This window comes from Triticum urartu, chromosome 7, assembly GCF_003073215.2.
Source record: "Triticum urartu cultivar G1812 chromosome 7, Tu2.1, whole genome shotgun sequence".
NCBI classification, from domain to species: domain Eukaryota; kingdom Viridiplantae; phylum Streptophyta; class Magnoliopsida; order Poales; family Poaceae; genus Triticum; species Triticum urartu.
The window spans coordinates 129,927,510-129,952,922 of NC_053028.1; the positions used below are offsets into that span (position 1 = coordinate 129,927,510).

General features: G+C 42.0%; 1 long non-coding RNA gene across 3 annotated transcripts; it reads right to left on the reverse strand.

Moving 5' to 3' along the window:
• Positions 1-21,511: 21,511 nt before the first annotated feature.
• Positions 21,512-24,634, reverse strand: LOC125525456. 3 transcript variants are annotated; one of them, XR_007291303.1, is made up of 4 exons: positions 24,116-24,632; positions 23,821-23,876; positions 22,365-23,372; positions 21,512-22,258 (listed from the first exon to the last, which is right to left on the reverse strand). It is a non-coding gene; the product is annotated as an uncharacterized LOC125525456 (long non-coding RNA). The 3 variants fall into 3 exon arrangements; XR_007291302.1 differs by having other exon boundaries at positions 21,516-22,258; positions 22,365-22,458; positions 24,116-24,619; XR_007291301.1 differs by having other exon boundaries at positions 21,513-22,258; positions 22,365-23,876; positions 24,116-24,634.
• Positions 24,635-25,413: the final 779 nt, after the last annotated feature.

Genomic DNA, 25,413 nt, shown 5'->3' on the forward strand with positions numbered 1-25,413 from the left:
TGTGATTAACACTCGATGAGTTCTGGGTTTGATCATGTTATGCTTGTGAGAGATGTTATAGTCGACGGGTCTGAATCTTTCAGATCCGTATGTACTTCGCAAATCTCTATGTCATCTTGTAGATGCAGCTACTACGCTATATTTGGAACTATTCCAAATAACTGTTCTACTATACGAATCCAGTCTACTACTCAGAATAATCTGGATTAGTGTCAAAGTTTGCATCTGCGTAACCCTTTACGACGAACTCTTTTACCACCTCCATAATCGAGAAAATTCCTTAGTCCACTAGTTACTAAGGATAACTTTGACCGCTGTCCTGTGATCCATTCTTGGATCACTCTTGTACCCCTTGACTGACTCATGGCAAGGCACACTTCAGGTGTGGTACACAGCATAGCATACTGTAGAGAGCCTATGATAAAAGCATAGGGGACGACCTTCGTCCTTCCTCTTTCTTCTGCCGTGGTCGAGCTTTAAGTCTTAACTTCATACCTTACAACTCAGGCAAGAACTCCTTTGACTGGTCCATCTTGAACACCTTCAAGATCATGTCAAGGTATGTGCTCATTTGAAAGTACCATTAAGCGTTTTGATCTATCCTTATAGATCTTGATGCTCAATGTTCAAGTAGCTTAATCCAGGCTTTCCATTGAAAAACACTTTCCAAATAACCCTATATGCTTTCCAGAAATTCTACGTCATTTCTGATCAACAATATGTCAACAACATATATTCATCAGAAATTCTATAGTGCTCCCACTCACTTCTTTGGAAATACAAGTTTCTCATGAACTTTGTATACACCCAAAATCTTTGATCATCTCATCAAAGCATAAATTCCAACTCCGAGATGCTTACTCCAGTCCTTAGAAGGATTGCTGGAGCTTTGCATACTTATTAGCATCTTTCAGGATTGACAAAATCCTTCCGGTTGTATCACATACAACCTTTCCTCAAGAAAATCGTCGAGGAAACAATGTTTGACATCCTATCTGCAAGATTTCATAAATAATGCAGTAATCGCTAATATAATTCCAACAGACTCTTAGCATTGCTACGAGTGAGAAAGTCTCATCGTAGTCAACTCCTTGAACTTATCGGAAAACATCTTAACGACAAGTCGAGCTTTCTTAATGGTGACATTTACCATCATTGTCCGTCTTCCTTTTAAAATCCATCTGCACTCAACAGCCTTACGACCATCGAGTTGTTCTGCCAAAGTCTACACTTTGTTTTCATACATGGATCCTTTCTCGGATTTTATGGCCCCGAGCCATTTATCGGAATCCAGGCCCACCATCGCTTCTCCATAGCTCGTAGGTTCATTGTTGTCTAGCAACATGACTTCCAAGACAGGATTACGTACCACTCTGAAGTAGTACGCATCCTTGTCATCCCACGAGGTTTGGTAGTGACTTGATCTGAAGTTTCATGATCACTATCATAAGCTTCCACTTCAATTGGTGTAGGTGCCACAGGAACAACTTCCTGTGCCCTGCCACACACTAGTTGAAGAGACGGTTTAATAACCTCATCAAGTCTCCACCATCCTCCCACTCAATTCTTTCGAGAGAAACTTTTCCTCGAGAAAGGACCCGATTCTAGAAACAATCCCTTATTGCTTTCGGATCTGAGATAGGAGGTATACCCAACTGTTTTGGGTGTCCTATGAAGATGCATTTATCCGCTTTGGGTTCGAGCTTATCAGCATGAAACTTTTTCACATAAGCGTCGCAGCCCCAAACTTTTAAGAAAGGACAACTTAGGTTTCTCTAAACCATAGTTCATACGGTGTCATCTCATAGGAATTACGTGGTGCCCTATTTAAAGTGAATGTGGTTGTCTCTAATGCCTAACCCATAAACTATCGTGGTAATTCGATAAGAGACATCATGGTATGCATCATATCCAATAGGGTGCAGTTATGATGTTCGGACACACCACCACACTATGGTGTTCCAGGCTGTATTAGTTGTGAAACAATTTCCAGAATGTCTTAATTCTGTGCCAAACTCGTAATTCAGATATTCATCTCTATGATCATATCATAGATATTTTATCCTCTTGTCACGACGATCTTTCAACTTCACCCTGAAATTACTTGAACCTTTCAATAATTCAGACTCGTGATTCATCAAGTAAATATACTCAACATCTACTCAAATCATCTGTGAAGTAAGAACATAACGATATCCACTACATGCCTCAGCACTCATTGGACTGCACACATCAAAATGTATTACTTCCAACAAGTTGCTTTCTAGTTCCATTTTACTGAAAACGAGGCTTTCATTCATCTTGCCCATGTGGTATGATTTGCATGTCTCAAGTGATTCAAAATCAAGTGAGTCCAAACGGTCCATTTGCATGGAGTTTCTTCATGCATATACACCAATAGACATGGTTCGCATGCCTCAAACTTTTCAAAAACGAGTGAGCCCAAAGATCCATCAACATGGAGCTTCTTCATGCGTTTTATACCGATATGACTTACGTGGCAGTGCCACAAGTAGGTGGTACTATCATTACTATCTTTTGGCATGAACATGTGTATCACTACGATTGATATTCAATAAACCATTCATTTTAGGTGTAAGACCATTGAAGTTATTATTCAAATAAACAGAGTAACCATTATTCTCCTTAAATGAATAACCGTATCACGATAGACATAATCCAATCATGTCTATGCTCAACGCAAACACCAAACAACAATTATTTAGGTTTTAATACCAATCTCGATGGTAGAGGGAGCGTGCGATGCTTGATCATATCAACCTTGGAAACACTTCCAACACATATCGTCAGCTCACCTTTAGCTAGTCTCCGTTTATTCCGTAGCTTTTATTTCGAGTTACTAACACTTAGCAACCGAACCGGTATCTAATACCCTGGTGCTACTAGGAATACTAGTAAAGTACACATTAACACAATATATATCCAATATACTTCTATCAACCTTGCCAGCCTTCTCATCTACCAAGTATCTAGGGTAATTCTGCTCCAGTGGCTGTTCCCCTTATTACAGAAGCACTCAGTCTCGGGTTTGGGTTCAACCTTGGGTTTCTTCACTAGAGCAGTAGCTGAATTGCCATTTCATGAAGTATCCCTTTGTTCCCTTGCCCTTCTTGAAACTAGTGGTTTCACCAACCATCAACAATTGATGCTCCTTCTTGATTTCTACTTTCGCGGTGTCAAACATCGCGAATATCTCAAGGATCATCATATATGTCCCTGATATATCATAGTTCATCACGAAGCTCTAGAAGCTTGGTGGTACTTCGGAGAACCATCACTATTTCATCTCGAAGATCAACTCCCACTTGATTCAAGCGATTGTTGTACTCAGACAATCTGAGCACAAGCACAACAATTGAGCTTTTCTCCTTAGTTTGCAGGCTAAGAAAATCGTCGGAGGTCTTATACCTCTTGACGTGGGCACGAGCCTGAAATCCCAATTTCAGCCCTTGAAACATCTCATATGTTTCACGATGTTTCAAAACGTCTTCGGTGCCTCAACTCTAAACCGTTTAACTGAACTATCACGTAGTTATCAAAATGTGTATGTCAGATGTTCGCAACATCCACAGACAACGTTCGAGGTTCAGCACACTGAGTGGTGCATTAAGGACATAAGCCTTCTATGAAGCAATGAGGACAATCCTCAGTTTACGGACCTAGTCCGCATAATTGCTACTATCAACTTTCAACTAAATTTTCTCTAGGAACATATCTAAACAGTAGAACTGAAGCGCGAGCTACGACATAATTTGCGAAGACCTTTTGACTATGTTCAGGATAATTAAGTTCATCTTATGAACTCCCACTTAGATAGACATCCCTCTAGTCATCTAAGTGATTACATGATCCGAGTCAACTAGGCCGTGTCCGATCATCACGTGAGACGGACTAGTCAACCTCGGTGAACATCTTCATGTTGATCGTATCTTCTATACGACTCATGCTCGACCTTTCGGTCTCTTGTGTTCCGAGGCCATGTCTGTACACATGCTAGGCTCGTCAAGTCAACCTAAGTGTTTCGCGTGTGTAAATCTGTCTTACACCCGTTGTATGTCAACGTTAGAATCTATCACACCCGATCATCACGTGGTGCTTCGAAACAACGAACTGTCGCAACGGTGCACAGTTAGGGGGAACACTTTCTTGAAATTATTATGAGGGATCATCTTATTTACTACCGTCGTTCTGAGTAAACAAGATGCAAAAACATGATAAACATCACATGCAATCAAATAGTGACATGATATGGCCAATATCATATTGCTCCTTTTGATCTCCATCTTCGGGGCTCCATGATCATCAACGTCACCGGCATGACACCATGATCTCCATCGTCATGATCTCCATCATCGTGTCTCCATGAAGTTGTCACGTCATCTATTACTTCTACTACTACAGCTAACGGTTAGCAATAAAGTAAAGTAATTACATGACGTTTATGTTGACACGCAGGTCATAAATAAATTAAGACAACTCCTATGGCTCCTGCGTGTTGTCATACTCATCGACATGCAAGTCGTGATTCCTATTACAAGAACATGATCAATCTCATACATCACATATATCATTCATCACATCCTTTGGCCATATCACATCACATAGCATACCCTGCAAAAACAAGTTAGACGTCCTCTAATTGTTGTTTGCATGTTTTACGTGGCTGCTATGGGTTTCTAGCAAGAACGTTTCTTACCTACGCAAAAACCACAACGTGATATGCCAATTGCTATTTACCCTTCATAAGGACCCTTTTCATCGAATCCGATCCGACTAAAGTGGGAGAGACAGACACCCGCCAGCCACCTAATGCAACTAGTGCATGTCAGTCGGTGGAACCGGTCTCACGTAAGCGTACGTGTAAGGTTGGTCCGGGCCGCTTCATCCCACGATGCCGCCGAATCAAGATAAGACTAGTAACGGCAAGCATATTGAACAAAATCAACGCCCACAACTACTTTGTGTTCTACTCGTGCATAGAAACTACGCATAGACCTAGCTCATGATGCCACTGTTGGGTAACGTAGCATAAATTCAAAATTTTCCTACGTGTCACCAAGATCTATCTATGGAGTCATCTAGCAACGAGGGAGGAGTGGATCTACATACCCTTGTAGATCGCGCGCGGAAGCGTTCAAGAGAACGGGGTTGATGGAGTCGTACTCGTCGTGATCCAAATCACCGATGATCCTAGCGCCGAACGGACGGCACCTCCGCGTTCAACACACGTACGGAGCAGCGGCGTCTCCTCCTTCTTGATCCAACAAGGGGGAAGGAGAGGTTGATGGAGATCCAACATCACGACGGCGTGGTGGTGGAAGTAGCGGGATTCCAACAGGGCTTCGCCAAGCGCTGTGGGAGGAGGGAGATGTGTCATGGGAGGGAGAGGGAGGCGCCAGGGCTCAGGTGTTGCTGCCCTCCCTTTCCCCCACTATATATAGGGCCAAGGGAGAGGGGGGGCGCAGCCTTGGCCCTTCCTCCAAGGAAGGGTGCGGCCAGGGAGGAGTCCCTCCTCCCCAAGGCACCTCGGAGGTGCCTTCCCCCTTTAGGACTCTTCCTTTCCCTCTTCTCTTGGCGCATGGGCCTCTTGGGGCTGGTGCCCTTGGCCTATATAGGCCAAGGCGCACCCCCTACAGCCCATGTGGCCCCCCGGGGCAGGTGGCCCCACCCGGTGGACCCCCGGGACCCTTCCGGTGGTCCCGGTACAATACCGGTGACCCCGAAACTTGTCCCGATGGCCGAAATAGCACTTCATATATATAATTCTTTACCTCTGGACCATTCCGGAACTCCTCGTGACGTCCGGGATCTCATCCGGGACTCCGAACAACTTTAGGGTTACCGCATACTAATATCTCTATAACCCTAGCGTCACCGAACCTTAAGTGTGTAGACCCTACGGGTTCGGGAGACATGCAGACATGACCGAGACGTTCTCCGTCTTTTGTCTCCCAATGCCGGATGATCTTCGGTAACCCATGTGGTCTCTCCACATGCCAGCGGTCAACCATTTGGTTTTGCATGTACCTTTTACGTAGATACAAGTAAATGTCTTATTCAAGAGTTTATGGCAATTGGCTATCCATGTGGATTTTAGAGTATAGATATAGTCAACATATATTTACAAAAATTTGGAGACAATGCATCCTCTAAAGATTATGCCCGTACAAGTGAGTTTATGGTTTGGAAAGCAAGAGAATGCTATATAATACTCCCTCCGTTCCTAAATATTTGTCTTTCTAAAATATGTCTATACATCCGTATGTGGTAGTCCATTTGAAATGCCTAGAAAGACAAATATTTAGGAATGGAGGGAGTAGAAGGTGCAAAAGTCTTCAAAGTCACTGTTTGTCGACTGCCCTAAAAAGAAATGTTTATCATTGCTTTATGATGGAAAAAATTTAATGGGAGAAGTTCATAGAACTACACATTTTATCACGTTTGCATCAATGAAACATACCTAAGACAAAACTATATTTGCAAATTTCATCACACTTGGTCCCATGTTTTCTTTATACGGATGAAATAATGTGTTGTCATTATTAAACATTTTCAAGTTCTAGCCTGCGCATCGAGCGGGCCACTTTTCTAGTTCTAATAATTTCCAAATCATGTATGGCTCTCTCAAAAGGTGTGTACAGCAAGGATGATTGTGGTAAACTAAAAAAAGACTCAAATCATACAAGACGCTCCAAGCAAAACACATATCATGTGGTGAATAAAAATATAGCTCCAAGTAAAGTTACCGATGGAAGTAGACGAAAGAGGGGATGCCTTCCGGGGCATCCCCAAGCTTTGGATTTTTGGTGTCCTTAGATTATCTTGGGGTGCCATGGGCATCCCCAAGCTTAGGCTCTTGCCACTCCTTGTTCCATAATCCATCAAAAAATTCACCCAAAACTTGAAAACTTCACAACACAAAACTCAACAGAAATCTCGTGAGCTCCGTTAGCAAAAGAAAACAAAAGACCACTTCAAGGTACTGTAATGAACTCATTTTATTTATATTGGTGTTAAACCTACTGTATTCCAACTTCTCTATGGTTTATAAACTATTTTACTAGCCATAGATTCATCAAAATAAGCAAACAACACACGAAAAACAGAATCTGTCAAAAACAGAACAGTCTGTAGTAATCTGTAACTAACGCAAACTTCTGGAACTCCAAAAAATCAGCCAAAATAGGAAGACCTGGAATTGTTTATTGATCAGCAGCAATTGGAATCAGTATTTTATCACGTTCTGGTGATTTTTAACAATTGTTTTCGTGAACAGAAAGTTTCTGGAAATTCTGCAAGATCAAATAACTATCATCCAAGAAGATCCTATAGGTTTAACTTGGCACAAACACTAATTAAAACATAAAAACACATCTAACCAGAGGCTAGAAAATATTTATTCCTAAACAGAAGCAAAAAGCAAAAAAACTAAAAAATTGGGTTGCCTCCCAACAAGCGCTATCGTTTAACGCCCCTAGCTAGGCATAAAAGCAAGGATAGATCTAGGTATTGCCATCTTTGGTAGGCAATCCATAAGTGGCTCTCATGATAGATTCATATGGTAATTTTATTTTCTTCCTAGGGAAGTTTCCATGCCTTTTTGATGGAAATTGGAATCTAATATTCCCTTCCTTCATATCAATAATTGCACCAATCGTTCTAAGGAAAGGTCTACCGAGGATAATAGGACATTAAGGATTGCAATCTATATCAAGAACGATAAAATCTACGGGCACATAATTTATATTTTCAGCAATAAGAACATAGAACTCATGAATCTGCAAGGTGCAAGTTTAGAGAGCAATCATCAAAATCCGGAAATCTAGCAAATGCACAAAGTTTTGGAATAGTGGAAACACTAGCACCCAAATCACACAAAGCATAGAACTCATGATCTTGATCTTAATTTTAATAGTTGGTTCCCACTCATCATAAGTTTTCTAGGGATAGAAACTTCCAACTCAAGTTTTTCTTCATAAGATTGCATCAAGGCATCAACGATATGTTGGTAGGCTTTATTTTGACTATAAGCATGAGGAGAATTTAGCACGGATTGCAACAAGGAAATACAATCAATTAAAGAGCAATTTTCATAATTAAATTCCTTGAAATCAAATAGTGGGTTTAGCAACATCTAGGGTTTTAATTTCTTCAATCCCACTTTTATCAATTTTAGCATCAAGACTAAATTCCGAATTTGGAACGCCTTCTAGGTAAAGGTGGATCATATTCAGTCCCATCATTATCAAGATTCATATTGCAAAACAAAGATTTAATAGGGGACACATCAATAACTTTTAGATCTTCATCTTTATTATCATAAACTAGAAGAACATGCTTTTATAAAGCAATCTTTCTTAGCACGCATCCTAGCGGTTCTTTCTTTGCACTCATCAATGGAAATTCTCATGGCTTTGAGAGACTCATTAATATCATGCTTAGGTGGAATAGATCTAAGTTTCAAAGAATCAACATCAAGAGAAATTCTATCAACGTTCCTAGCCAATTCATCAACTTTAAGCAATTTCTCTTCAAGCAAAGCATTGAAATTCTTTTGTGAATTCATAAACTCTTTAACACTAGTCTCAAATTCAGAGGGCATCTTATTAATTTCCATAAGAGTTGTTGTAGGAATTTCCATAATTATTAGAAGGATTACTAGGATAAGGCCTAGGATTAAAAGTTTCCTCTATACGCGTTGTTACCAAAATTATTCCTACCAACAAAATTCACATCCATAGATTCATTATTATTCTCAATCAAAGTAGACAAAGGCATATCATTAGGATCAGAAGAAACACTTTTATGTAGCAAATAATTTCATAAGTTCATCCATCTTTCCACTCAAAACATTAATTTCTTCTATCGCATGCACTTTTTTATTAGTAGATCTTTCAGTGTGCCATTGAGAATAATTAACCATAATATTATCTAGGAGTTTAGTAGCTTCTCCTAAAGTGATTTCCATAAAAGTGCCTCCCGCGGCCGAATCTAAAAGATTTCTAGAAGCAAAATTCAATCCGGCATAATTTTTTTGTATAATCATCCAAATTCAAACCATGAGTGCAATTACGTATCATTAATTTCATCCTCTCCCAAGCTTGTGCAACATGTTCATGATCAAGTTGCTTAAAATTCATAATATCGTTTCTAGAGAGATGAGTCGGGAGGAAAATACTTAGAGATAAAAGCATCTTTGCACTTATTCCATGAATCAATACTATTTTTAGGCAAAGACGAAAACCAAGCTTTAGCACGATCTCTAAGCGAAAAAGGAAATAGCTTCAATTTAACAATATCATTATCCACATCTTTCTTCTTTTGCATATCACACAAATCAACGAAGCTATTTAGATGGGTAGCGGCATCTTCACTAGGAAGGCCGGCGAATTGATTTCATGACAAGATTCAACAAAGCAGCATTTGATTTCACAAGATTCAGTATTGGTAAGAGGAGCAATCGGAGTGCTAAGGAAATCATTGTTGTTGGTATTGGTGAAGTCACACAATTTAGTATTATCTTGAGCCATCGTGACAAGCAAGCAATCCAACACACGAGCAAACAAAAAGCAAGCGAAAAAGAGGCGAACAGAAAAGAGAGGGCATGGCAGGTGATGGGGGAGAGGAAACGACGAGATGGCAAAAATGTGTTCGCACACGAACACGTCACCGGTGTACCCTCGACGCCGGGGGTGATGCACCGCAGCTCACGTCGAAGGAGTCTCACTGGAAGCGTGATTTGCAAGTCGACCGGCGAGAGCTTTTGAGGACCCGAAACCCTACAATCACGGGAGGGACCCCGTCGGGGAGTGCGGCGGTTATGGGCTGCCCTAGGTCGGCCAAGCCGCCCCTAGAGCCTCGCGATTCACATCTCTCCAACACGAAGAATGACGAAGAACGAGGGAGCAAGAACGAGGGAAGGACAAGACGTAGATGAAAAGGCTGTAGATGTGTTTGCGATTGTGTGTTGTTCAATCGGCCGTCACCCCTTAGGTATATAAGAGGGGGCTGGACTTCCCGCACAAGGAAAAGGCTTGGATTCACGTCCAAAACCCTAATCAAATTCGGATTGGTTTTGTCCGAACTTTCCAAAACTGTTCGGTCTAAAATTGGCTGCACATTGTGGATCTTTTTTGAGGTGGTAAACGACCTCGGATGGAAACGAGCCCAAAAGCAATATTGACCGTTTCGACGAGAGGAACAACTTTAATGTTGAACGTTTTTTCATCAGAGGTCATCTCGAAGGTCAAATCACTCGCGTAAAACAGCTAATTATTCACGCAGCTCATCAGACATACCCACATATGTGTCTGGTTCCGGGCGTCATATTTTGCTCACTGGAGGGTCGCACTGTGCGGCTCTAACTTTTGCATAAGACCTCGGATTGGGACGATATTTATATCAAAATTGATCGTTTCGATGAGACACACAACTTTCTTGTTGAAACTTTCTCCATTTGAAGCCATATTCATTGGGTTACTGGACATTCTTTAATCTGGTGTCAAACATGGGGATCTCTATACTTGTCATAACTTTTACATTCAAGTTCCATTTTAGACCATCTTCATATTCATCTTCATCTTCTCGAAAAGAGCCATTTCATGATGACTTTCAATAGTGAGTTTGAATTAATCTTGACATAGCTTCAAGCCACTCTTTATAAATGTGCCACTTTTGAGCGTCAACACATGCCCCCCCTATTTTTCGGCAAAGCTAGCGTGCCGAAAAATAACTTGTACCAAGTTTGTTCTAAGGACGATGTCAACACTCCATCGGCCATTTATATGTTCTTAGGGCGATAGGTATATATCGGCCATGTTTATGCTAAGGGTGATAGTTATTTATCGGCCGTTGCCTATCTAGGTTTCTTGCCACACACTTGGGTGGTACTTCTTTAAATATTTTTCATTGAGAGCTCGAGGTAACAATGCCCCTTGTATGGATTCCACCAAATATGAATTTCCAGGAACTACTCTTGTAATCCTAAAAGGACCTTCCCAACTTGGAGACCACTTCCCGAATTTTCTGTCTTTCGAACCAATTGGTAGAATCACCTTCCACGCGAGATCACCAACTTGAAAATTCTTTAACTTGACCTTTTTATTGTAAGCTCTTGCCACCCTCAACTTATCTCTCTCTATGGCCTCCAGAGCAGCCAAACATTTATCAGCGACTTCATCAATATTGTCCATCATCAAGTTATAAAAGTCCACCGCCGATAAATTATTCTGTTTGGCTATTCTCAAAGCATTCAAATTCACTTCCACTGGTAAAACGACCTCTTGACCATATAAGAGCTCATATGGAGTTACCTTTGTAGCACCATGCCTTCAGATTCTGTGCGCCCACAAAGCTTCGGACAGTAGCTCATGCCATCTCCTTGGATTATCCTCAATCTTCTTCTTTATGAGTTTGATTAAAATTTTATTGCTAGACTCAGCCTGTCCATTGGCTTGGGCATAATATGGAGAGGAATTGAGCAACTTTATGTTATAAGATTCGGCAAATTCTCTGACTTGGTGTGACATAAAAGATGAGCCTTGATCTGTAGTCAACGTTTGAGGAATGCCAAATCTATGAAAATGTGCTCGGTTATGAATTTAATTACCTCCACATGTGTCATGTTCTTGAGAGGTAATGCTTCAGACAATTTAGTGAAATAATCGGTTGCCACCAATATGAACCGATGCCCGTTTGAGGAATACAGATGAATTTGTCCAATAAAGTCTAAACCCCATCCTCTGAAAGGCCACGACTTGATAATGGGATGTAACATAGCAGCAGGAGCCAACTGAATATCACCAAATTTTTGACAAGCTTCACACCCTTTGTAATATCTGAAGCAATCATTAATCATAGTCGGCCAATAAAATCCAGCACGTCGTAGCAACCATTTCATCTTGGGAGCCGACTGATGAGTGCCACAAATACCTTCATGGACCTCCCCCATAGCAACTCTCGCTTGGTCCTCGTCCAAGCACTTTAAAAGAACATCATCAACCGTTCGGTGATAGAGACCATCATCTCTCATTGTGTATTTAAAAGACATACGCCGAACAGCCATGTCCACCCTTCTACTAGGATCACGCAAATAATCAACAATGGGTTTCCTCCAGTCTTTATTTTCTCCTGCATTGAATATTTCATTAGTGGCCGAAACGGTGGGCTCCGGTTCGGCCTCCCCTCTATTGGCAAGACTAGACATCGGCCTTTGAGAAATATGAAACATGCCATGATCCACATGATAGCCGGATGCTTGTTGTGCCAACCCATTTGCTTTCCAGTTGTCATGTCTAGATATATGAGCAATGCTAAAATAATCCAAAGTAGAAATTATATCTAGACACTTATCAAGATAAACATTAAGTGATTCGTCAAAACACTGAAAAACTTTGGATATTTGCTGCACTACTAATAACGAATCACCAAAAGCCTCAATATGTGTAGCACCTATGGCAAGCAACATCTCTAAGCCGAATAACAATGCTTCATATTCAGCTTGATTATTTGTGCAAAAATATTCTAAGCAGCACGAGGCTTCAAAAACAGCACCATGAGGAGATATATAAATAATACTAACACCTTGGCCATTGCTACAACCGAACCATCAAAATATAATCTTCATGGTACTAATGAGACAAGGTTTATATCAATATCATGCTTGTCATCAATCCGATGCTCAACAATAAAATTAGCAACGATTTGGCCTTTCATGTATTTTAGAGATTCATAAGCCAAATCATATTCAATTAAAGCATAATCCCACTTGTCAATTCTACCACTAAGAATTGGCCTATGCAACATGTACTTGATGACATCGGTTTGACAAGCTACAATGCAAGTACTAGGCACTAGGTAATGTCTCAATTTTGTACAAGCATAATATAAGCATAAGCATAATTTCTCAATAAATGTATACCTTGTCTCGGCGTCCAATAAGTGTCGGCTTAAATAAGTAATAACATGCTCCTTCCCTTCGGTCTCTTGAGTTAAAACAACACCAATAACACCTTCTTCCGTTGCAATGTAAAGTCTAAATGGCTCCCTGTGCCTGGGCGCTTTCATAACCGGAGGAGTGCACAAATATTTCTTAATTATATCAGATGCCTCTTGCTGTTTTGCCCTCCAAGTAAAATCAACATCATTCTTTAACCGAAGGATAGGAGTAAATGCATCAACCTTCCCTGATAGATTGGCTATGAACCTCCTTAAATAATTGACCTTGCCAAGGAATTTTTGCATATCTCTCTTGCATGTTGGAGCCTCTACTTTTTGTATAGCTTCTATCTTTTTGGGATCAATTTCCACGGCATCTTCATGAATAATGAAACCCAGAAACTTCCCAGCCGATACACCAAAGGCACACTTCAAAGGATTCATTTTCAGCCCATATTTCTTCATTCTTTCAAAAGCTAAGCGCAAATCGGCTAGATGAGATTCAAAAGCATCCGATTTGACAACAATATCATCAATATAAACCTCAAGTATAACACCAAGTAAATCATGAAAAATTAAATTCATAGCCCTTTGATACGTGGCACCGGCATTTTTTAATCCAAAGGTCATCACTGTCCACTCAAATAAACCAAGGAAACCGGGACATCGAAAAGCCGTTTTGGACATGTCCTCTTCGGCCATAAAAATCTGATTATACCCCGCATTACCATCAAGAAAGCTAATGACCCTATGTCCAGAAGCATCATTAATAAGCATATCGGCTATTGGCATAGGATACTCATCTTTAGGTGTAGCTCTATTCAAATCTCTGAAATCAATGCACACCCTCAACTTGCCGGAGCCTTTCTTCTCTACTGGTACAATGTTAGAAATCCACACGGCATACCTGCAAGGTCTAATAAAATTAGCTTTAAGAAAACCACCGATCTCTTCCTTGATCCGGTCATACGTTTTTGGATTAAACTTTCTGGCCGATTGCTTATATGGCCTAAAACCGGCCTTTATAGGTAACCGATGCTCCACTAGCTCTCGGTTTAAACCTGACATCTCATGATATTCCCATGCAAAGCAACAAACATATTATTTTAATAGCTCGATCAACTTAGCCTTATGATCGGCTCTTAAATTTTCGTTTACAAATGTCGGCCTAGGAATTGAACCATCTCCTATATCTATCTCTTCTAATGGATCGGCCGATGTAAAACCTTGTCCTAGTTTATCCATATCATTTAACTCTTCTATGGACTCATACATATCGTTCTCATCGGACCGATATTCTACAAGACGTTTCTGTAACCACTCTGAGTTAGGATCCATTTAAATACATCATACCTTGGAGCCGATTACCGCCAACCGGCTTTAAAGAAACGGGCACAAAACCACTTTTCATGGCACTAAGAAAATCATATTCTGATAAGTCGCGCCCCGTCAGGCAAGTAGCATTGGGATGTTGCCAATCCACCGATGCATCAGCCAAAGCAACACAAGCCGAATTATTCGCATGAATGACTTCTACTTCATCATCAACTCATTGAATTAAAAACTGGTACATAGTAGATGGCACACATTGGTTTGCATGAACCCAATCGCGGCCTAATATCACATTGTAGTTACCTTGCACCTTGGCGACAAAGAAGGCGGTAGCCAAAGTTTTGCTTCCCATCGTAAGCTCCACATACATTACACCTTTGGCTTCAGTTTTCTCTTTGTCTTCAAATCCATTAAGCACCATGTTGGTCTTTATTAACTCTTCATCACGCAGCCCCACTTTTTTGAAAACCGAATATGGCATAAGATTAACCACATCACCACCATCGACAAGCATTCTAGCAACCGGCGATCCATTAATATGACCTTTAAGGAACAATGGCTTCAAGTGCGTCACCGGTTCTTTTGGCTTCTCGAATATAGCATTTTTAGGACCAAAATCTAGTTGAGCTACTTCCCATTCTTCATCTATAGCACGGAATTCAGTGAGTAAGTAATACACCATATTAACATCCATACCTTCATGAACCGGTGTAGACTCATAATCAAGCATTTCATCTTCTTCCGCAAGCATGTCCACTGACTCCGAAATATCTTCAAGGGAAGAGGAAGTAGTAGGCAAAGTGGACGATGTGATAGTAGCCGCATCGTCCTCCGTTGGTGGTGTAGGTGTTGCTATGATCAATGCAGAAGTTGCTATGTTTTCCTTTTGCTTTGGCCTCCACACTTGTTTTTGGGATACCATGGGACGGCTTTCATTGAAAAATTTATCCCTTAGCTTTTCTGCTTCTTGTTCCTCCTTCTCATGACTCCTCATGCACTGCAATCTCCTTTTTTGCGCCTTGGTCAGACCGGAAGGACACCACTTAGGCTGAGTCTATTTTGGATCCCTCGACTTGGCCTTGCTTGTGCTAGCTTTATGATCATTAGCCATGGGACCCTACTGGACAGCAGCCACATCTTTATTAGAATCAGCCGGATTATCACCAATAATCGGCTCTTTGATTGTTAATTCTTTAGTGCCTATCATAATAGTTTCAGCACTAGTATTCTTCTCCTTTTGCTTGCCAGGCTCTAAAATTTCAGCACTTGGTGATTTAGCATGCCACACTTGCTTGCCAACCCTTCCATGATTATCCTGCATTGGCCGATTGACATCGCTGTTCAAACGGCCTCGTGTGGGATAAAAAAGCCTCTCATGAACGGGCCTCCTTGGTTCAACCCAACCCGGATGAAAAGCAAAAGGGGCCATTGGGGGCTGCCCCCATCCTTCATTGTAGCCTCCCATGTAGTATGGCGCATAGGGGGGTGGCGCCATCCATGGTCCCGGTGCCCATGACCCATATGGCCTTGCGTGATGCTGAAATTCTTCCCGAGGAGGTGACCTTGAGCGCTTTAAATTTAATGCCCGGTCAGAGCTAGAACCGGCCGCTTGATTGGCATACTTGGACAACAGCATATCAAAAGTTGGCTTGATTCTCTTGCGCTGCACTTTAGCTTCATTCGTCTTCCACTTGCCAACCTCTGGACTCTAACAAATTTGACATGAGTGTTCTTTTGCACTTGTGGTTTCCCCCCGAGTGTAGGATTCTTGATGGTGATCTTGATTACCTCCTTTCCACTGGGTTGCTTGTCAAGAACAACTTGTCTCCTCAAGACCTTGTCGCTCTCCTTATTTTTCCTGAGCTCACCAATGACAATATTATTTTTATTAGCTGATTCGGCTATGTTGGGCCGAATTAACATCTTCTTCCCCTCCAAATCCATGGTGTTCATTGGGAAAGGCTGCTTATCAACTTGCATCTCAGAAAAATTCAATCGTCCGTCATTAATGGCCGATTGTATCTGTCGTCGAAAAACATTACAACCATTAGTAGCATGAGAAAAAGAATTATGATACTTGCAATAAGCACGCCGTTTCAGCTCTTCGAACGGCGGTAAAGTATGAGATATTCTAATAATCTTGGCTTGCAACAAAGCATCAAATATTTTATCACACTTAGCAATGTTGAAAGTAAATTTCATCTCTTCATCACGATTCTTACGAATCGGCTTTAAATCATTGCAAGTAAACGGTTTGGCCTTAGATGGCCAAACAAATTCAGCAGCATAAATATCACCCTCATCGTCCGAGTGATCACTACCATACTCAACCATATTCATCTTAGGACGATCAGTTTTATATCTATGCACATCTTTAAGATCTTTGCTTCGGCTTTCCTGAGCCAAAGCCCTCTGCAAGACTTGGTTGATATTTAAAAACTCATGTCCTTCTAGCCTTTCTCTAATGTGATTTCTCAAACCGCTAAGCACAAGATCAGCCAAATCTCTCTCGGTTATCACCAAACTATAGCACCGGTTTTTTGTATCTCTAAATCTTTTGGCATAATCGGAGACCGATTCATCATGCTTTTGCTTAACCGATGTAAGATGGGATAGTTTAAGCTCATTGTCACCACTGTAGAAGTGATCATGAAACTTTTGCTCCAATTGAAACCATGTAGTAATAGAACCGGGTGGTAATGCAGAAAACCACGAGAAAGCAGTACCGGCTAAAGATAAAGGAAAATAACGTATTTTCCACTTGTCTCGTGAACTTGCCTCACCTAATTGTGGCAAGTATTGACTAACATGCTCCCATGTAGTATTTTTTCCCTCTCCGCTAAACTTAACAAAATCTGGAACTTTATATCCGGGAGGACATGGCACGGCATCAAAAATTTCTAGATATGGTTTCCTGGAAATTCGTGGTTTAGGTAGTTCAATCCCACAATGCTCTCGGAACACCCTAGACATTTCCTCTCTAACATTAGCCAAAATATCACTCGTATTGAGTGACGTTGTGTATGGTTGTGGCGCATGGTGAATATGATTTCTAATAGTTGGTACAGTGCTAGTCGGAAGAGATGGTGGTGTGTATGTTGTACCATAGTTCGGCAGCAATCCACTTGGACTTGCCAAACCGTAACCTAGCAATGTAGTTGGATTCACTGAACTTGGTACGTTCATGGCAGGATTAAAGGGTGGAGCAACAAGTTGGTTTGTCTGACTGGGATAAGAATTCAACGGCACAGGCGGCGCCGATGAAATAGGTAAAGTTGGACTAAAGTTTTTCACACCAGCAGACATACTACCACTACCATGATATGACTGAGGAGTATTATTTCGAGCAGTATTATTGTCTATGATAGCTTGGTAAATAAGATCATTATTCTGAGCAATAAGAGTAGTAATTTCAGCCGACTGCTCAGGAGAGAAGATTTTGCTTACAGCCGGCTCTACCTGCTCATTGTGAAGAGGAGGAAACTTGATTTCTTCAATTGAAGTGATGTTGCCTTGGTGATCCTTTTTGAACTTAGCAAGGAACTCCTGCATCTCCTTCTCTTCACGCGCCTTCTTGTACTCCTCAAAAGCTTGGCGATGTTCTGCCGATAATTCCTCAAAATTGGGCTTGATGATGTTATCGGCATCCACTTCAGATGGCTTGGGAAGATCGACCATGATGGATGATGATGATTACTCTTTTTCCCCAGCGGAGTCGCCAAAAAGTGTGTTCGCACACGAACATGTCACGTGTACCCTCGACGTCGGGGGTGATGCACCGCAACTCACGTCGAAGGAGTCTCACCGGAAGCACGATTCGTAAGTCGACCGGCGAGAGCTTTTGAGGACCCGAAACCTAACACTCCCCGGAGGGACCCCGTCGCGGAGTGCGGCGGCTATGGGCTGCCCTAGGTCGGCCAAGCCGTCCCTAGAGCCTCGCGATTCGTAGCTCTCCAACACGAAGAACGACAAAGAACGAGGGAAGGACAAGACATAGATGAAAAAGTTGTAGATGTGTTTGCGATTGTGTGTTGTTCAATCTGTTAAGGAGTATTAGTATTGGTCTAGGAGTCCTTATTAGTCTATGTTTAGTTTCCTTGCACCTCAAGTCATGTGTAATATATATATATGCCTCTTGGGCCTTCAATAAAGATAAGTTGCTTTCCTAACATGGTATTAGAGCCTAGGTTTAGGTCTCCGGACGCCGCAACTCGTCCTTGCGATCCACTTTTTTTTCTCGATCGATCTGTTTTTCTCTGGATCGATCTCGTCTTCCATGGCACCACCAGCCCCGCGATCCGCCTAGCGCCTTGACTGCTCGCCCAGCTACTTCGGCGTGGGCACCTCGTGGGCCGCTACCTGCCCCTGGATCGATGGCGGCTGCCTCAGATCGGGACCATCGCCTCCTGTGCGCTCGGCTGGGGCGCTCGGCTGGAAGCACCTCTAGGCTCCAGGAAGGCTCCGCTCCACGTGCAGGCCCGCCCGTACAGCTCCAGCAGCCTGCGTGTTGCTCTCCTGCAGCTGCAGGCTTCTGTCCGCACACGTTTGCCTGCAGCTGGATCTCATCTTGGCCAAGCTGCTGCTTCCTGTCGACCGCGTGTGCCCCTGCTGGCTGGCTGTTGCTCTGCTCCCGCACGTCCATCTGCGTGCTGCTGTTGTTCCGCTGCCCTTTGCTGCTCTACTCAGCTAATGCGTTCTGCTAGCCTACTTGCTAGTTGATGCGTTCCTGCTAGCCTATTTGCTAGCTGCCGCTGCTGATCTTTTAGTCATTGCATTAGTCTGGCATGTGCTTTTTCTATATTTTTCGCTGCGTCCACCAAATTCGTTGATATTTTGTGTTTTCTCATGTCATGTGAGTCCACCATACCTATGTCTGTCAGCCTTTTTCTGGTCATTGTCCTCTCTATAGGATTTCTGTGGCCTCTCTTTGCATTGTTGATCTAAGCCCATTCCCTTGCCGCCGAGCTTCTTTCGCCGTTGGTTTTCATGGGCCATGATTCTTTAAGCAATGCTTTATTCTCTCGATGGACCATCTTCTTTCGACAACCCATCTTCTCTTGATACTTCTTTTGTATCTTCTATCGGTGCGGTGTCTTCCTCTGATGTGCCATCTCTTCATTATCCCCTTTGGCGACTCGACAGGTTTTGAAGACTCTTCATGCTACGACGACACTCTCAAGACACGGATTTGGATTATCATTTTTTTTAGTATTACACTTCTTCAAATGCAATGCTATTGCATACGCTTTGCATTTGAGGGGGGGTGTTAAGGAGTATTAGTATTGGTCTAGGAGTCCTTATTAGTCTATGTTTAGTTTTCTTGCACCTCAAGTCATGTGTAATATATATATGCCTCTTGGGCCTTCAATAAAGATAAGTTGCTTTCCTAACACAATCGACCGTCACCCCTTAGGTATATAAGAGGGGGCTGGACTTCCCGTGCAAGGAAAAGACTTGGATTCACATCCAAAACCCTAGTCAAATTCAGATTGGTTTTGTCCGAACTTTCCAAAACTGTTCGGTCTAAAATTGGCTGCACATTGTGGGTCTTTTTTGAGGTGGTAAACGACCTTGGATGGAAACGAGCCCAAAAGCAGTATTGACCGTTTCGACGAGAGAAACAACTTTCATGTTGAACGTATTTTCATCAGAGGTCATCTCGAAGGTCAAATCGCTCGCGCAAAACAGCTAATTATTCACGCAGCTCATCAGACATACCCACATATGTGTCTGGTTCCGGGCGTCATATTTTGCTCACTGGAGGGTCGCGCTGTGTGGGCTCTAACTTTTGCATAAGACCTCGGATTGGGACGATGTTTATATCAAAATCAATCGTTTCGATGAGACGCACAACTTTCTTGTTGAAACTTTCTCCATTTGAAGCCATATTCATTGGGTTACTGGACATTCTTTAATCTGGTGTCGACATGAGGATCTCTGAACTTGTCATAACTTTTACATCCAAGCTCCGTTTTAGACCATCTTCATATTCATCTTCATCTTCTCGAAAAGAGCCATTTCATGATGACTTTCAATAGTAAGTTCAAATTAATCTTGACATAGCTTCAAGCCACTCTTTATAAACGTGCCACTTTTGAGCATCAACAATTATAATTATATATACAACCAACAAACTTTAAATAAAAAAACTCATGGACTAGCATTCTACTAGTTTGCATGCACACTGATTTTTGGGCGGCTCCACCTTCTCCGTTGCCTGCCTTCACAAATGACAGTGACCCACCAAATCTTCATAGACCTGTAACCTTCCCTCGAAAAGTCGGAAGTGTGGAAAGGTTTCTTGTGGAATACAAGCAAAAGTTCAACCGAGGCGGCCTTTTTCTAACGTAACGAATATGTGCTTTGCTTATCCTCAGTATCTCTTTGGAGTATAGGCATATGTAAAACTCGAATGTTGCAAAAGATGCTGTCAATAACTTATTACTACTAAGAATGATCGATGCAGTTAACCCAATTTGGAATATAACTACAAGTCGGATTCCGATTGTCTGTGAGAGGAAAAAATGAGAGATGGGTGTAGATGCATGTCATTCATTCAGATGTACATCGAGAAAGTTAGCACGTAGTCCAACATGATGGGAATCTCCATGACATGTTCGTAGATAAAACTAGATCGACATGGCCTACATACATCCTTATTCTTTGTTTGCAAATGCGAGCGTAAAGGACTAATCAATGTGAACAATAATCAATAGCTACAAAGGGCATGCCTGGGCTGATTCCTAATTTATAATCACTTTATTGGAGGAGAGATAAGTAGAGAGGCATAATTGGTCATTTTACTACTTGTTATCACTTTAGGACATACTCTTTTTTTAATGAAAAGCTTTATTGATTCTTTGTCATGTATCGTGTTCAAGGGACCAATCTTTGCGCCTAACTAATGATCGTCGCGTTGCCAATCGAAATTCCAGTTGGAGCCACTCAAAAGAGTAAGCCGATCACGAATAGCAGCAATCTTTACGGGAGTCAAACGACAGCCAAGAAAAGAAGATTCATGTAAAGAAAGAATATTACCGGCCGGAAGCATCCGCGCGAAAGTGCCGCCCTTCCGAATCACGCGTTAGTTTTGCAGTGTGCGTCGATTCGCTGGATCGATCGGCTGCCTACGGCGAACATATTTATTTTGGTTTGACCTGAGCGAGCCGCTTTATTACCCTTTTATACACACTAGTTGATACCCGTGCGTTGCCACGAAGCAAAAGAACACGCATATTGCAATTGATTCCTTTATGTGTTCATTCGTCAAGCACAACATATGTATGGCAAAAGAACATACATAATTATGTGCTCATTCCTCAAGGGCAACATATGTCGATTCAAAAAAAAGTGTCCTCAGCATTTATCACCTCTCAGCATTTAGACCCTCGCCACTGCCACCATTGAAATCATACAAACCTATAACACCCCAAATCGAAAACCCCTCTCTGAGCGGGGTGGCACAGCCACCCAAGTGGTTGTTGGCGGCGTCCAGTCCCCATGTGGTGAATGCATGCACGCCTCACCATGACAACAACAACAACTACTGTAAAGTTTTCTTAATATCTTCTTTCTTAACATCAGACTTTCTAGGCAGTATCTTCGCTCAATATAGCATTTTCTTGCATGAATTCTGAAACTGGTCGAGTTTTGAAAGTCTTTCTGAATTCAATGGACGGAAGGGCCAAAATAAGCAAAACTCTAGGCAGGGTAGAATGCACAGATATATTACATTTTTTAGTAGTTTCTAAGACGTAGCATGTATTGCTGCAATGCTCGTTGCCAAATCAGATGGAATTGCTCCCAGTTGAACGTTCGAACAAAGAGCGCGCACGTGTTATAGATGACACATGCCATTCCCTCGTACTATTATGTGTGCACCACGTAGTTAGAAATGTGGATGTATTCTTTTGACCCCTCCCTCTCAGCCACCATGTACATCATTTCTCTAGCGCTATCCCGATCCCACCTGCACAAAGGATATAAAAATACTTCTAATTTGTGCATTCCATTATTTGGGTAAAGGCCATCAATTGTGTACAGTGTACATACCAACAACAGGTTAACCTACATACCTTAGAGATTTTGTTTTCTATAGCAAAATCTACTTCAGATTTGTCCCATTCCAGATAGAAGCTAGTTCAACGGCAATATATCTGCAATGGCATGCTACATGAGAAAAGTTAGATAGTCGTTGACTTGGTGCTTCACATGAAAGTTCTTGAAACAGACTTTCATCTCGCTTTACAAATAAAGCGCAAACTACCGAATGAATACAAGGTGGTAAAGAAATCCTGTTACAATTAAAACCTTTCAAAAAAACATTCGAGCGAGTAACGGGAACGCTACCAACTCAAAGTCAAGCACCCGGTTTCACATGAATAATTCTTGATATTAACATATTAATACTGAATTTCATGTTGCAATTTCGAAACCTACTTAGTTTGGCATCTATTATCTGCCTTTGGGTTATCAAGGAAGGAAAATATTATATTCGTTATTTTAGGTTTCTTCTGGATTACTCTGGCCTACATCAATGGTGATATTTAGTTGCAGGAGCTAGCTATTACTTCATATCAGATGAGCTAGCAAAATGTGTTATGCTTCTTGGCAGTGGTTATGGTTTTAGATATATGTAGGTACCCTGTACCGTAATTTTTTTTATTTTGTAAATCACCATGAGTAAATCAGGTGGAAGAAAATTAAATATTTTGAAAGCACAGAGACACAAGCAGAAGAACACAAAAGGAGCTAAGAAAACTTTGTTACCATTCCCATCACCCATAAAAGTGATCTAAAACCTTCTCATGTAATACAGAATGTGGATAGCCTGTGCATAGCTACCAGTTGCAACCAATATATATTTCATCATGTGCCTTTGCTTTAAAACATCTGGTTGGCTAAATTCAACAGTATGGGCAGGAGAATGATGATATTTGGTCATAGGCATCATCTTTATGCATGCATGATGTTAACGACGAATGTGCTCCACCAAGGTTATGACTCCGATCTTATTTTATAGCAACTTTTCCTAGTTGAAGTTAATGTCCCCATTGATTTCCCCACTGGAAATTCTTCGAATCCTGCACTCGTAACACGACCAATGAAAACAAGCATGACGAAGCATTGCCACACGCACTGCTATTAAATGCGAAGGAATTAACCTCGGTTTGAAAAAAACTAAAATTACAGAATAGCTTAAGGATGGGGGTTGTGCAACAATAGTCGGTTATTCTAGTAGACGGAGAAAAGATCACTGTTTCAGTAACACGATTATATTTAGAAGATCCAATCATCAGTTCTTACAACACAACTTTGATAGCCAAAATATTAGTTTGCATAAGACAGTATAAGAGCAATTACATCAAGTTCCTTTAGAAAGATGCCCCATAGACTTGTATCTTCTTAGTGATGCATCCACGTATCACACACCCGAGTCAGTATTCAGATTACAGTGAGCATACATATTCAGAATTTTATAAGATCTCCAAGATGAGATAAGATGACGTTCAAGTACCCAGAACTGCTTACCTCGAGCCATGTCCTCCATCCAGTCCGAGCTGACGAGGTCGTACGCAGGTCGTAATCTGAACGCACCCTTATCAGAACCAACCAGATCAAGCGAATAAACCCAACACATAACATTATTAAACATAGCAATTACGTACAACATTCGTGGCAAGTTACAATCATCACTTTTATATTGCTCTAGATCGCAATAAGCAAACCTTGATTTCTGATGGTGGGGGAGACGAAGCTAGAGCGAGGAATCATGGACGACGAATGAAGGGACTTGACGAGGTGGCGGCTCTATATATGCACGTACCTTGCTCCGGTGCTCCTCCTCCACTGCTGCGCCTTGCCGCTCCCGTTCCTGCCTCCCCGCGCCTTTCCACGCGTCATAACTTCAACCTCTGATCCATATCCAATGCGATGACGCTCGCCGGGGACAAGGCGCCCTCGCTGTGGTGCTGGATCTTCTCCTAGTCATCTCTTTTCCATGGCCGATGCAAGCAACAGGACAGGATGCATTCCCTCATCATTCTAGATACATAAGGAGCGTGACGGTGGATCGTGAGGCGGCTATGAGGGCGGCGAGCACAGGCGGCGGCGGATCGTGAGGCGGCTATGAAGGCGGCGACCACAGGCGGCGGCGATTTTTTCTGGGGAAGGAGACTCAATCGGAAGAGAGGAGGTTGAGGACAGATGGGTCGTGGGTGCGTGTGTTCCAATCTTTTAGCCTTCTTTTCTGTTTTTGAGCGGGGACGGGAGAAAGGTGGGTTGGTTTTCTGAGTTTAGTCGTGCGTGCATGCGTACGTGGGTGCGCTGATTTTTTCTTTTGCGTACGGACGGGGATAAGATCAAACGATACAACAGAATCGATGCTAGCGATATTCGATCCCCTTTAATAGTAGAGATCTGTGTGGCAACGACATGACGGCAGCAAAGGGAAAGGTCGCACGGCGCTTGGCGTGCGCGCTGGCTCCTCGGAGGCGAACGAGCTCTGGAGTTGGCCAGTGGTTAGGCCGGGAGATATTGTTCGGCTGGCAGAAGGAATACTTTCTTTGTTTGCGTTTAGAAAAGGAATACTTTTTTACGTTAGATGGACTAACCGCTTTCAGCAAAGCCGGTTTCATACTTTCATCTGTTCCAAGTCCATCGAAATGAAACAAAAGTCAGGGGTCCAGCGCATGAATGTTCACATACGAGGCATGGGAATCCACGCCATCACCGTGCTACTACGTCTCTCGCTACTAAACTACAAAGTAATATCAATCCTAAGTCATAACATACCTGATACATTTTATATTTTAAAACTAGATGTGTAAAAGTGGCCGCGAAAGGTTAGGCAGTTTAGGTGAAGTTCTTGTACCACTTTGTAAATTTTACTCTCACGGTTATTTATCTTGCCGCCTTAATTTGTCACCCTTTCCGTCACTTTCAAGTACGAAAAACCATGTCTGATTCGTAGAAATAGTAGAGGAGAAATGGGAAGATAATTGTTTGTTTTGCAGCACTATTAATCCATTTGGTTTAGAAAAAATAGAGGAAAAAAGTGAAGGAAATATTTAATTGACCACACTTTTAAAGAAGAAATGTAGAAATTTGTATCGTGCCTCCTTA